The sequence below is a fragment of the Mesocricetus auratus genome, unplaced genomic scaffold, assembly GCF_017639785.1.
Source record: "Mesocricetus auratus isolate SY011 unplaced genomic scaffold, BCM_Maur_2.0 Super-Scaffold_100001, whole genome shotgun sequence".
Lineage (NCBI taxonomy): Eukaryota > Metazoa > Chordata > Mammalia > Rodentia > Cricetidae > Mesocricetus > Mesocricetus auratus.
The window spans coordinates 16727379-16742184 of record NW_024429187.1 but is presented as its reverse complement, the minus strand read 5'-3'; positions in this window follow the sequence as shown (position 1 = coordinate 16742184).

Below are 14806 nucleotides of genomic sequence, written 5' to 3'. Positions count from 1 at the left end.
CTTCCTGTTTACTCAGTTAATATTGTTTCTCTGAACGTAATCAAATGCAAATGGACTGGACATTGCTGATAAACTTATTACCTGTATATGCTTATTGTACTTATTGCATATAGTTTTTCTTATGCTAGTAGTAGCCTTCTTTTTGTATTAAACAAAAAAGGGGAATTGTAGTAATATTTATGATTTATTTAGGCTTGCCTGAGGATTCAGAAAGCAAAGTCAGCCACAAGCCTTTGAAGCCAGGCACACACCTTTAATTCCAGCAGCCAGAAGCTAGGAGATAGTGGTACACACCTTTAATCCTAGGATTAAGAGGTAGATGGATCTCTGTGAGTAGAAGGCCATCCAGATCTACACATGATTGAATCAGTCTAAAAGAGAATTATAGCTCACACCTTTAATCCCAACATTAGGGAAGTTTGTAAGACAGAAGCAAAGTCTTGGAGAGGCACTCATTCTCCAGCCACACTAAGAGGCAGCAGTTTGAGACTCGGTGAGGAGCTCATGCGTGAGTGTGTGGATCAGCCCTTTCAGCCTGAGCTTGAGGTGAGAGCTAGTGGCCAGCTGCTTTGCTTTTCTGATATTCAGTTTGAAGTTTGAACCCCAATATCAGTCCATGGGTTGTTTATTTATTCTTGTTACATGATGATGTTTCTGGTAGCACTGTTAACGGTCTGTTGGTCTTGTTGACTTGCGGTGTACTGAGTGGCAGCAGCATTTTGAGTTTCTAGCCACAGTACACACAGATTAAAGAGAAACTACTGTAGGCTACAATGGCCCTGACTCTGATGCATGTGCTTTGTTCTTTTGATGCATTCTTTTTCTTTTGAAAAAAATTTATTGTGAATAATTTCATTCACCCACAACAGAGCAGAGAGCAGCTTAGTCACCTCTATGCACCCAATACTGATGCTTGGCAACCCACTTGTCCTCTGTCTGCATCCCTCCTGTTTTTCTTTTCCTCTACACAGGATTATTTTGAGGCAAATTCCAGGTATTCAAGTTGCTTCCTATGTAAATAGCTCTGTGCAAAAGCCCTGGCTATTCTGGAACTCACTTTGTAGACCATGCTGGCCTCAAAGTCATAGAGATCCCACTGCTTCTGCCTCTCAAGTGCTGGGATTACAGGCGTGCCCCACCACCATCTGGAAACCCTCCAAAATTATAGCGAATCACATTTGTAGCATCTTTTCCTTAGACATGGCTTCTTTTTGCCTAGGAGACCCAGTTTTGCATGTCTCACTCATGTGTGTCAAACATGGACCCTAATGATGCTGGGAGATTCACAGAAAGGCTTTCCTCTCCTGAGAGCCTTTGTTCACCAGAGGAAGGGATGGAAATTCCCACTGGAGGGTGGAAGGGTTTTCTTTTGGTGGAAACTTAAAAGAATCTCCAACACATTATGAAAAGGGAGGAAAAAAATGTAGTGATTGAGATTGCTGGACCAGCCTTTGTGGTACTTGGTTTTTCATCCTCAAACACCTGTGTGAACATCCGCTAATGCTTGGAGGGGATACACATTCTACATCTTGATCTTGCAGAGCAGGGCGGCGGAGGTGGGGCCTTTGCCGTGTATGCTTTCGGCTTATCCTCTCTTTCATACACTGGAAAGGAGATGGGAATCGGGGCTTGGAAGTCGGGCTCTCTGCTCATCAATCACCTCTTAGGTTATTTCCCAGCCCAGTCTTCTTTATTTCCAAGAACTCTATTTTTTCAAAGTGATGGTTTTTTCCTATGGCAGTGACTTTAAGGATCCTGTGTGTCGCCCAGCAGTGCAAACTAACTCATAGGAAATGGGTTTGGCTGGCGTTCTGTGCTGTGAGAGTGAGGCACACGAGAATATCAACACCAGAGCTGGACATCCTTCCAGTAATGAGCTTCAGATTAAGCTTGTTCTATATCACCCATGCCCTGTTTTAAGGAGAGAGGAAGTCTGTCACAAGAAAGAGTACTTTGGTTAGAAAGCTCATGTACAGGACACCGAGGACCAGGTTAAACATTTTCTTCATTGTTAATCCCACTAGAAGCAAGAGTAGCCTCTCACGCCCCCCATCTTCCTTCATTTACGAGGTGCTTGTTGATTGTCTGCTGTGGATTGGAAGCCTAACACCTGTCTAGTGTTTGGTTACAGCCATGAGCAGAACAAAGACTCCGTCCTTGGAGGCTTGGATGTCGGTAGAGGATAACTGGTGTGCAAACTCTACGTGTACATCAGAATTAAGTGCTGTGGCCCTTGAGGGGAGCCCCAAGAGAGCTTGTGGTGGGCTCTTCTGTGCCCCTTTGTGACCACCGCACTGTTCCTTTCTACCTGCTGTAAGGCTGAACCTGAGCCTAAGCCGCATCAGCTATAAAGTAATTTAGGAATTAGCATTGGATTGAATCCTTTGTTGGCAATAATTTTTAAATGAGCTAATTTGCTATTGACCATTGTGATTAGAATAATCACCCCATTGGAATATGTGTATAATAGGGATAAAGGGAATTATAGCTCTGAAGACCGATGCTCCCATTTCCTCCTATGAATAGTTAATGCTCATGTCCCAGGAGGACGGTCTCTGCACACACACACTAGAATCTGCAGATTTAAGCTGGACTAGACATGCTGGTTTGCAATAAATGGTGACATAAATCAGGCAAAGAGCCAACATGGTTTTGATTGGGAGAATTAAAGTCATTGGGTCTACTTTTTATAGGCAGATTGTTCCTATGATTCCTAATGTGTGTTCCCTGTGAGCCAAGAGGAAACTTCATTGAATTTTATTTATGAGTAACTTATTTGATATTGGGTTTTCATTATGTTCTCACAGCCTATTTTGTGGTTTGGGGCCTTTTTTATTATGCATTTTATGATTATTATGTGTACTTGTAAATAAAGAACCTTGGGCAGGAGTAAGAGGGAAGACGTAATCTGCCAAACAATGACTCAAACCTTGATACGTCTTTTGCTCATGGCATGAATCTGTGGAGTCTCGTTTGGAAAGGTGATTCATACACATTTTTTCCTCTAGAGGGAAAGTGACCATCTGTCCCAATACAATCACCCCCTCATCCATCCAAACCATTCACCCGCCAGTCTACTACCCACCTACTCATCCATTCTTCTTCTCATGTACTCATCTACCCTTCTATCAACACACCCATCCACCTACCCATCTACCCAACCACCTACCTATTCATCTACTTTCCCATCCATCCATCCATCCATCCATCCATCCATCCATCCATCCATCCATCATCCCCCCTCACTCTATTCCTCTCATAGCCCACAACAATCATAGGCTGTAGCTCTGGGATCTGGAAAACAAACCAAAATTTCAGGCACACATGGAAATGAATCCACAACTGATGGATGGAGCTAGTCACCAGTGAAAACTTGGAAATGGAAGAATGATGGTGAGACTAGCATTTCCTTACCTGGGGTGTGCTGTGGGGGTGGTATTAATCTCGGGGACCTCCCTTCACGCCTATTCACAGACCTATTTTTAATCTTTTTCCATGATCACCTGTTTTACATCTCTAATCAATCTCATCATGCAAACAATAGACTTTTTTTGGAAATCAAAGATTGTCTAATCTTTCTCTCAATACACATGGATGGACATGTACACAGGCACAGGGAATACCATGAAATCATTTACTTTTGCATTTATACCCATATGTCATTGCCAAATGGACTTGGAGCAGATTAGAAAATTACTTTCAGAAAAGTAGAATGACTGTTTTGTGCCCAGAGTCAAGAAGAAGAAACTGGATCTGCTTGGTGTTGTCAAAGAGATACTGCATGTATGAATCTGATGGGTTAAAGACTTATCAATTTGGAATGCTTTTGATTTCCAGAAGAATTTATTGTGGAACACCATACCATGTCATAAGGTTAAAATAAAGTCTTACTTAGATACAGAGTATAAGTAATTGTATAGTAATAGTTCTAGCAATGCCCTGTTTTCTGTCCTACATTCCTCCATACTGTTTTACTATGCTAGACCTAACTCTTATTCTGTGATACTAAGAAACACATTTCCATGTTATTACAGGCATAGCTTACATACTGCTGTGCTCTGAAATGAGATCACTGTATTCTGGCAAGAGACCACTGTGGTTTGTTGCGTTGGATTCATCCAAGCACCAGTTGGGCATTGTCACTGTCCCTATGTGTCCAAATTCGGCCTTGATGAGGCCTCTCAGCTTATACCTAGCAACTGTATACCTCCTGGTCCAAATTAAATTAACATTCCCACTTGGCACCTTATGGTTTATGTAGCAACTTTCCACTATTTAATTGATATTTCACTATTTGATGTCTATAGCATTCTTCAATTATGAGATTATTTTGAACCATTTTTCCCTTGGAGCTATTTGACTCCATGAACAGAGACTGATACCACGTCTTAAAAGAAAACATGTAAAGATTTAACTCCGTTGCCCCAACCCAAATAATCTTTAGGTCATTCATTGCTTTGCTGTGTGACACAATTGTCACTCACCTCTGGTAAATATCACTTCCTTTACTGTCTCACTTTAAATCCAATGATCACGGAGTTCCTATGGGCTCCTGGTACTGCCCTGATATCTGGGCTCACAATCATGCTTCGTTCAGTCTTCCTAATTATTTTTTAAATGATTTATTTTTAAATTATGTACATAGGAGCGTGTCTGTATGTGGATATGCCCATTGACAGCAAGTGCCCTCAGGCCAGAAGGGAGGTTTTAGATCCTTTGGAGCTGGAGTTACAGGTGCTTGTGAGCAGCATTCCGAGATGGGGGCTGATAATTAAACTTGGATTCTCTGCAAGAGCAATGCTCACTCTTTACTACCATGTCATCTTCCGGTCTCAGGTCCCTTAATTCTTTCACAATACCCATACCTTTTCTGTCTTAATCTTCCACATGCACTTTGCTCTCCTTTTTTTCAATGAAAGTATAAAGAATTAGAATAGAGTGTTCGCATTCTCGGCACCATGCCTTCCACCTACCTGTTTTTTGTTTTGTTTTGTTTTGTTTTTAATGTTTCAGAGTTCACTGCCTCTCACTTATGCCAAAGTCATACGCCATCTCTCTATGCTCATTTAAAGTTGAATCGTTGCAAATGCATTGTGGTGTTTTTCACTGATAAAACGGCGTCAGCCTCGCATCTTCTGTAAGCTACCATGTGATGTCTAGTTCTAGAGGAAACCTTAGCCCAGCGACTCACAACGATCTACACGGTTCCTGAAGCTCCTCATTTCTTTTTCTTGAATATGAAAGTAGCTTTACATGACATGACTGGCCATCTTCTGTTCCAGTCCAGGGACAGAATGTCAGGTTCACCTTGCCCCTCGGGACGTTTGACTTGGTCCACTCACCTCTCCTTCCTCGCACGTATTTGATTCGGTCCACTTGATTCTCCTTCCTTGTGCTGATTCAGCTCACTCTTCCCATTGCCACTCTCAACTCGGGTGTTTCTTTGCCTCACAGGACATCTGTCACCAGAAATGCCCTCATTTTCCTACTTCTGAACAGTTCAGCACCTCAGAGCATGTCACAGATTGCTAGCTTGTGTGGTTTCATGGCTTTAAACGTTACCTGTTGGGTGTTTACCCCAACCTGGCTTAGCATGGACTTCTCACACAAGCTTCCCACACCTGACTGTTCACATCATGCTTTCTTTTGGCTCCCTCAGATATTGAATGTCCAGAGCTAAACTGGTCCCTAGCTTTTGCTTCCTAGCCTTATAGCAACCCCAAGCCCATAGTTAACAGTTTTTAAGACCCCAAATTTTAGCTCGTCTTTGACTCTTGCACTTATTTAAGCCATTATAAGCCCCCTGGCTCTTTCCTTAAAAATGCATCTGCTCTTTCAATATCCACTCATTTCTTGTAATGAACAATTTTCTAAAAAGGCTGATTCATTTTGCATTTCCACAGCATTTAGGAAGTTTTTCTCTAAATGTTAGCCAATATTTGATTTTATGAGACATTTAAAAAGCTTAAACTAACACTGTGTATATGAAGAGCTATCTTAGTGTTATCTTAATATACATGATTACTGAATGGTGTTGATCAGGCAGGTCATCAAGTTTAATTGCTATCCACCCTACCTCCAGCTTTGCAACACTATTTTCTAATATGATGCAAAGTTTACTTATTGAGTCTACTGCTGGTTATCTGGCTCCCCGGAAAATCTCCTTTACCCAGTAGAATGTCATCAGGGTATTCTCTCTGCTGTGCTTGCTGCTGTTTACCTAAAGTCCATATTCTTTAGCAGCATCAAGATCCTTCCCAACCTGACACCAACCATCTCCTCAGCATCACTTCTTTTCTCCCCATCATTTGTCTAATCTTTCAACAACTAGGAACAGAGTTCCAGAGTATTGGACCTTTCCTACACAGACTTTTCATAGACGGGTCTTTTAAAAGTCAAAGCCAAAAAATGAAAAGAAGGCAGGGAGAACAGAGTCAATGTTATGACCACAGTTCTTGCTGGTGCCCTCTGTGAGCAACAGCGCAGGAGAGGTGAGGAGGAAGGAAGAGTAAACTTGGCTTTCTATCTTACTTTTCTGTCCCTGAGGGACCTGGTGGTGTAAACATCTTGGCGTGGCAGATAGGAGTCTGTTTAAAGACATGCATTTTGTATGCAGCCTGGTCTCTGAGAAGAATGCCAACTGCTTGATATGGTATGAGCCATCTGTCCCAGATCTGTTTGGCAAGCATCTTTAGAGACAGCATACACGTTCTCCACCACACAGACTTTGTAAAGGAGCTTCAAGGCTGATTTTTAATCTGCGTGACTTTGCTTCATTTTCAGACTTTTGAACCCAGCTTACACAGCAGGAGCATCACACTGTCATCTGCTAGCACCAAGGTACAGTCACGTCCTGTTTCCGGGGGGGGGGGGAGCATATCTAGCATAGATGTCTAATTCAGAAAGTCAAATGCTCTATGAATGCCCTTATATGTGGAATATAAAGAGGTTGATCTTAAAAACAAAGTTAGAAAAGGATGTGGAAATGGAAGATGTCAATCAAACACTAGACTGAAGGGGTGGATATGGGAAGGGAAGTTGTCAAATGCTGCAAAGCTTCAGTTTTCTAAGGTCTAGAGAGATAAGTCAGGCTGGAGAGATGGCTCAGCCGTTAAAGGCTAGGCTCACAACCAAAAAAAAATGTAAGAGGTAAGTCTTTTGTGATCTGTTACATTGGGTAATGACCACAGCTAATAGCATGTTGCATACCTTTACATTACTAAAATAGGCTGTATGTGTTTCACAGGCTAGTAGTCTCAGCTATCCGAGAGGCCAAGGCAGGAGAATGGAATATTCAAAAGTAGCTTGAGCTACAGAATGAATTCAAGGCTAACCTGGGCAACTATCTCAGTCTGAGTTCACACACTAGGTAGCCCAACAAGTGTTGCTGGTAACCCTGCTCAGACACCTCTTGTGGGTGGGGATAAGAGGATGCAGCCCCAATGACTCGGGCACTGGGAGTCAGTGAGTGGCAGACCATGCAGCAGACCTGTTTATTAAGGAAGTTAGACCTGCCTCTATACCCCCTTCCCAAAGTCCAATTGACTCAGGCGGCTGACTCTGCTATATGTCCTTTCCTATTGGTGTCTCTGGTCAGGTGTCTGTCAGCAGTCTCTGGGTAGAGGCAGGCTTGGCTCAGGGAAGAGGTACTGTTGGGCATGCTCATACAGGCTGGCCTGGGCACCCGGGCAGGGTAACTGCGGCTTGGGTAGGCTGGCCGGAAGTTTCTCTCACAAACAAGACTATCTTCACACTCAAGAGGCTGAGAAACTGGTGGGTGCCCAGCCCCAAAGGCTGGAAGCTTCAGTGGTCCCAATCCAGTGTTGGAGGTCTGGAGGGCTCCTGAGAGCTGCTGGTCTTCAGTCCATGATAGGCATTAGAAGAATCTGGTCTCTGATAAATACATCGGTGGTGGCAACAGGACAGATAAATTTGCTATAGAGAGACAAAGGCAATAAGGCAAAAACCAGAGCTTTCCCCTTAGACCTCCTTAACCGGTCGCCACCAGAATGTGCCACCCACATTTAGGGTAGGTCTTCCCACTGGTAGAAAATTCCCCACAGATGTGCCAACTGTTAGTTGATTCCAGATCCAATCATATTGACAGTCGTGATTAAATCGTCACAGCAACTTAGGTCTTGTCTTAAAGCAAAGGCTTAAAAATGTGTTGAGCTGTAGCTCGGTTCACAGATCAGTTGCCAAACATGTTCAACGCGCGCCCTGGGTTCTATTCTGGGACTGCCCGCAAAAGTAGATAACTAAGTAAATGTTTTAAAAGGGAAGGGGAAAGTGGATGATTTCAAGTCTTGTGAGCAAAGGCAGTAGGTACTTAGGGAAAAGGAATATTTGAGAAAGGCTTAGTCAGTGCCTTGCTCCTGTGCAAGTCGGTGGATGGATTCGCTAGTGGTGGTCTCCAGGGTAACAGTGGTTCCTTGCAGGAGGGGCGTTGTTCTCTTCATCCGGGAGAGCAAAATCATGGAGGTGGGGATATTTCGGAGAATGAAGCACAGCTGATTTATATTGGATGCAGGAAAGGTCTTCCGTTTGCCAGACGACTTCTAGGAAGGAGTTGTGGGTTACTGACTGGGGACACTTTCAACCTTATTCTCTCTGGGACAGTGTGTGCTGATGTTTTCTAAATATGCTCTAGCATTATGAACTGCTAAGGGAACTTTCTCAAAATAAAATCTCTGTTATCAAATGCTTCTCAGAGCCACCCATTTAACCATGCTCTGGGAGTTACTGCAGCAAAGGTTTACACAGGGCATGCCCACATGTTACGCGTTGTGAGCTCCCAGTGGAACAGGATCTGAAAAGGGAAAATAGTCCTAAACTATATTTTAACACCTAACCTACCTTTAAAAGAGGATTCTTTTAGGATTGGTGCATTGTATGACTTTTTTTCTTGAGACTGGATTTTGCCACACAGTCCTGGCTGGCCAGGTTGTTCCTGATTTTTAAGATGGCCAAGATGGCAGATAAAGTTGTGAGTATTGATGCCATACTCTAAAATTTTCTTGCATGTTTAGACTTTGTGAACAACCACACAAAACTCAAAATCTACCTCAAGAAATCTTTTATTTTTGCAGTTTTATAAAAATGTTCTCCCGAGGGTCCCCATAGACTGACAACGAGGCTGTCAATCCCCCTTCCGGTTTCTGAACACATGCCTTGAGCAGCAACAGTGGAGCTGTGGTGAGAAGCATCTCAGTGGGGTTTGCAGTGAAGCATATGGCTCTTTCTGAATGTTCCTAATGAAAGAAGAGACAGCTCCAAGACCACTTGGGAGGTGCTGTGACCTGGGAGGTGTGCATTATCAAGATGGCTTCTCTGAAAGCCCTAAGTGTCACCTAGCTCTTTACATACATGCTGTGACGCATGGAGGTTATTGACTGAAGGTTTGAGATGCACACACAGTCTGTTCCTCAGTGCCTGCGGGGTGGTGTGAGCATGAAGGGGTTGATCCTCAGTGTCTGTCGGGTGGTATGTACATAAAGGGGTTGATCCTCAGTGTCTGTAGGGTGATGTGAACATGAAGGGTTGTTCCTCAGTGTCTGGGGCATTGCCTTTGTGTTATGCAGTTTTTCCTCTCTCTTCCAAGGTGATTAGTTTCAAAACCTCCCTTGAATACTAAATCCACACATGTTATAGTCCCCTGCATAAAACCATTTACTTCTATATTTGTGTATAAATAATATCTATACTCTTGTATATTTCAACTCATTTTTGGATCACTTCCAAAAGCTATAGCAATATTTATGTTTTATGTAGTTTTTGCAAATTATTATTTAAGGAAGAATCACAAGAAGTCAATATGTGTTCAATACAAACACAATCTTTTTCAAATATTCTTGATTCACCTTTGGTCAGATTCATGGAGGCAGGGCCCATGGGATTGGAGGGAAGATGAATATATGAAAAAAAGAGACTGGAAGTAACTGGTTCATATCACTGTACAACTGGAAATTTTATGGTCTATAGAGCAGATTGGAAACTGAGAAGAGAAAGGCTTTTCTGTTGTCGTTTTGGCAGAATTACTGCTTCCTAAGGAAACCCAGTCTTCCCTGGCAAGTTATAGCTGATTGGATGATGGTAACTTCCCTTATTTAAAGTCTCATGAATATGGTTTATGTTCAGGAATGACTTCACATCAACATCTAGACAGATACTTGACAAAACTCTTGGGCTCTTTAGCTTAGTCAAGTTGACATCTGGTATTAACCACATGGACCAGCTTTTACAATGGTGCTATCAAATCTGGGACAGAGGTTTGCTCTATCTTAGACAAGGTGGGTTTTCTAAGGATCTTCTATCTTGAGATAAGTGGTGGTCAAACCACATGGTTGGCCAGAGAGAGCAAAGACCTCTGCCCTTACAAAGGTCTAACTCCAGCAAGCCTCATGACTCAAGTTCTGTGTTGTTGGGACCCAGCAGGGAAGGCTATCAACTGACCTGATTCAGGGCGAGCTGTGGATTTTAGCTGTTCTATCCAGAGCATTGATTTATCTCATCAAAATAATCTGTCTTACAGAGTTCTTGTAAGAGATGGTGAGAACAGAGTAGGGACTCAGAACTTAGGAGAGCAGGCACACAGGACACCTTTTGTTTAACTTGCCAGTAGAGGTTTACATTCCAGCATAGGTTTGCAAAAGCATACTGTCACCATCATATATTTTTCTTTTTTGGGTGTATGGTGGTGGTGGTGGTGGTGGTGTGTGTGTGTGTGTGTGTGTGTGTGTGTGTGTGTGCATGTGTTTGTGCGTGTGCATGTGTGTGTTTATGTTTGGAAATCAGAGGTCAGCATCAGGTGTCTTTATTGTTCTCCACCTTACTTAGATTTTCACACGACCCTTTTCTGGAATTGTAGCATTCATATAAACTGTGCAAAGTTTCCAATGACTTGTGTTCCCTTAAGAGATAATGTTGATTTTTTTCTTAAGGAAAGATTTTTTTGTTTGTTCTGAGACAGAGTTTCATTATGTATCCCTTCCTGCATGCGCCTCTGGAGTGGTGGGATCAAAGGCATGTGCCACCACACCTGTGCAAAAATAGTCTTTTTGAAGAAAGCATTTTCCATGCCATCAAAGAGTGAACATAGGTGTACATATGGCTGAATTAAGAAAAAAATAAAGATATGGAACCAGTTTTTGAGATTCTATTGGCACATATTGATTACACATAGTGAGATTCACCGTGACATTTCCAAGTATGTACGTAATGTGGTTTTGATCATACCCACCTGCATTACCCTCACTTTCTCCTCCTGCCCATCTCTTTCCTCTTCCCAGCTGGCCTCCCTTCCACTTTTGTGCTGTTTTTATGACTAGATGAATTTCACTAAGGTTGCTTGTAAGAGAGAGCACGAGAACCTTCTAGTGGCTATACTACTGATGGAAACACCTCCCTCCCTCCCCCGCAACCGTGCTGCCAATAGGCATCGGACTATTTAAAAAAAAGCAAAACCTTTGCTAGGTTTTGTTTTTAGTTTAGTAACATTTTCCTTTGAGGCTGTGTAAGCAGATGCCTGTGCAGCTCAAAGTGAAGAAGGCTAAGTGAGTTTCCTCTGAAAACAGCTCTTCAGCCTCCCCCCCTAAGAAGCTAAGTAATCCATCGTGCTTTATCACCATGTACTCAGAAGTAGGAAATGGATCTTGTCCACAGAGATCACATTAGGTTTTGATTTATAAGATTTCTTTTTTTAACTTTTGGGTGAATATGCCGATTGACTTAGAACAGGGGCCATGTGCGCTGTTAGCAACAGCTCCCCCGAAGCATGCGTGCTAAGATGACGCTTGCTAGTTCTAAGGTTCCTTTTGTGTAATGTGGACTTGAAGCAAGCTGAGATCCTTCCATCACGTTGGTCTGATGGATTGTGGGGAATTCTTATCTGCCTGTAGGAGACATGGCCCTCAGCTGCTGCTGTCTTCACTAAAGGCTGAAAGTAAAATTCCAAACTCTTTCTTCTTGTTGACCTTTAGATGATGGGGACAAAAGTGCCATTCGCAAATGTTGAGACATGAATGAGAGAAAAAAGATCTTCCTCAGGTTAGGTTTACCATTTGTCACGGAGAGGAAGGCATGGCAACCCAGCGTGAGGTAGCTGGGCACGCTGCACACAGTCAGAAGGCAAAGACAGAGCAAAAAAATGAAACCTGGCTGCAAAATATCACTCCCCAAATATCACTTCCCTCAGTAAGGCACCGCCTCCTAGACCCTTGTAGAACCTTCCAAAGCAGCACCAGCAGCTGGGGACCAAGTATTAAAGTACACAAACTGGTAGGGCCATTTTGCATTTAAATTATATCACAGTAATGGCTCCACATTAGTGTGTAAATCCTTGGACTTGTTCTGCTGATGTGTCCCTGGCGACAGCACAGGGGACTTGCATTACCAGATACTGGGGAATATCTATTGAATGAACAGAAAAGGAGTGTTCTGTATTGTGGTAGGATAATGGACCCAGGACTTGTGAGTTAATGTACCTAAAATTTGAGCAAAGTTAGAATCCAGTACCACACCTTACACAATGTTACTGGAAAATATAATACCCTAACAAATACCTTACTACTTTAAGAGAGACTGTGACAAGATTATGTTACTTGGGGCTGGGGGGTGTAGCTCAGCTGGTAGAGCGCTTACCTAGCCTGGGAAAAGCCAGGGGTTTCACCCCCAGAACCACATACAACTGACTGAGCATGGTGACTCATGCTTAATCCCAGCACTTGAGAGGTGGAGGGGTCAACGTTGTCCTCAGCCACACGGTGGGTTTGTGGCTGGCAGAGGATATATGATACCTTGCCACAAGTAAAATTAAAAGCTGATGCTGCTGGGAAGTTCATAAAAGAACGTAATGTAGTTAGACAGGTGTGAACTAAAGGGAGGCTCTGTGGTGACAATGATAAGCAACCCGGGGTGTTTATGGACTCTGTGGTTTGGAAGATCTGATTTCCCAAGCTGAGCTCTAAATGTGCTGTTTGCCCATGGAGCCTCTATGGACCCTGGAATGTGAATGTGCCCCCTTCCTCCTCCCAGCCTTCTTTTGCTTTTCTTATTGAGAAGATAAATGCAACGGAGCCTTTGCATGCCTAATGCTAAAATAAATAAGGAGGGAGGTAATTAGCATATAATCTTTATTCCTGTGGTGGACCATCCCTGGACTGCATGAATGTGTCTGCCCTTATGACACTCCTGCAGCATACTTGGTGGTTCACGTTAAATTGAGGGACACACAGATGGGCGAGGCTCAAAGTCAGCAGCTGTGTCTTTTTTGGGTCAGAGGGTGGCTTTGAGTGTCAGCTACTTCCGATTTCTGTATCAGAGGATGGTGGTGGGTAAGCTTATCTGGAGAGTGACTGGGTGGTGCTCATGTTAGAGACTCATAGCTCCTGAAACTCTGGTGGCTGTCTTACCTTCCTGCCACTGGGTCACCTCTGTTGGCAGAGGGCATTTCAGCCACCTGTGAGTCAAACAGTGGAGGTGCTGAGATTGCCCTTCACATCTGAGAATGGCCTCAAGGAACTATGGGAAGATGATGGAATGCCAAATGTCAGGTTAGAACCCACTGTCCCTCTCACTGTTAAGTTGAACTTGGCTAAATCACTTAATGCCTTTGAGCCATGTGCTTTTTTTTTTTAAATCTTGAAAATAGGAGTCATTTTAAATTTACAAGAAAGGCTTATGGGGCACTCTGTTTGGGAAATGGATACCTTATATAATAAAGTACCCATACATACCTGATATATTATATAATCTACATAATATAATATATATATTATACTATAAACTGTCTTTTACTCTCTACCAGTTTCAGCTTAGTTATTAGGCTCTTTGCTTCCTTCCTTCCTTCCTCTCCTTCCTTCCTTCCTTCTTTCTTTCTTTCCTTCTTTCTTATTTTGTTTGGATCTTCACCTTTGGAATATCTAAGTCTTACCTTGATAGCACACATGGAATCTATCTTTTGGAAGGGAACTTATGGGTCATCTGAGCTAAGCTACCGTTCCTTTTAAAAATTCTTATTCTTAGCCAGGCGGTGGTGATGCATGTCCTTAATCCCAGCACTTGGGAGGCAGAGGCAGGCGGATCTCTGTGAGTTTGAGGCCAGGCTGGACCGACAGCCTCGAAAACAATACAGAGAAACCCTGTCTTGTAAAACCAAAAAAAAATTCTTATTCTTAAAACACACACACACACACACACACACACACAGAGAGAGAGAGAGAGAGAGAGAGAGAGAGAGAGAGAGAGAGAGAGAGAAGTGCAAATACAAATGTAAATAAACATGCACAAAGACACACAAAACCATATCACGTTTTCTACCCCCTTTCCCATTTCTGGTTCTAACCAAACAATGGAGGTAAAGACTCCCTGGATTGTCATGAAGCCCTGCAATGTTTTACATTTATAATTCACCAAACCCTTCTCAGTGCAGTGCTTTGCCACAATGCTCAGTGGTGACCACGAGCCCAAGGCTCTGAGGAGGCTTGCTAGGTGGTTACATTACTTGCAGTTGACTAATATTTTCAACTCATGATGGTTTCAAGGTATAAACCCCACTGTAAGGCAAGGGACACCAATAAGTTCATATTTATTAACAGGACTACTGTTTTGCTTATTCATATCAACAATAAAAGTAAGTAATTTTTAGACCGTTCCGCCATCCTGACACACAAGGTAAGTACTTTTTATTTAAAAAAAAGTTTCTCTAGTGAAATAAGGAATACTTTTTTTTGACGTATTTATACTCAATGAATTATACTCATCATGGTTTTCATGATGGTGTAGTTTAAACTCAAAATCTAGTTTGGAT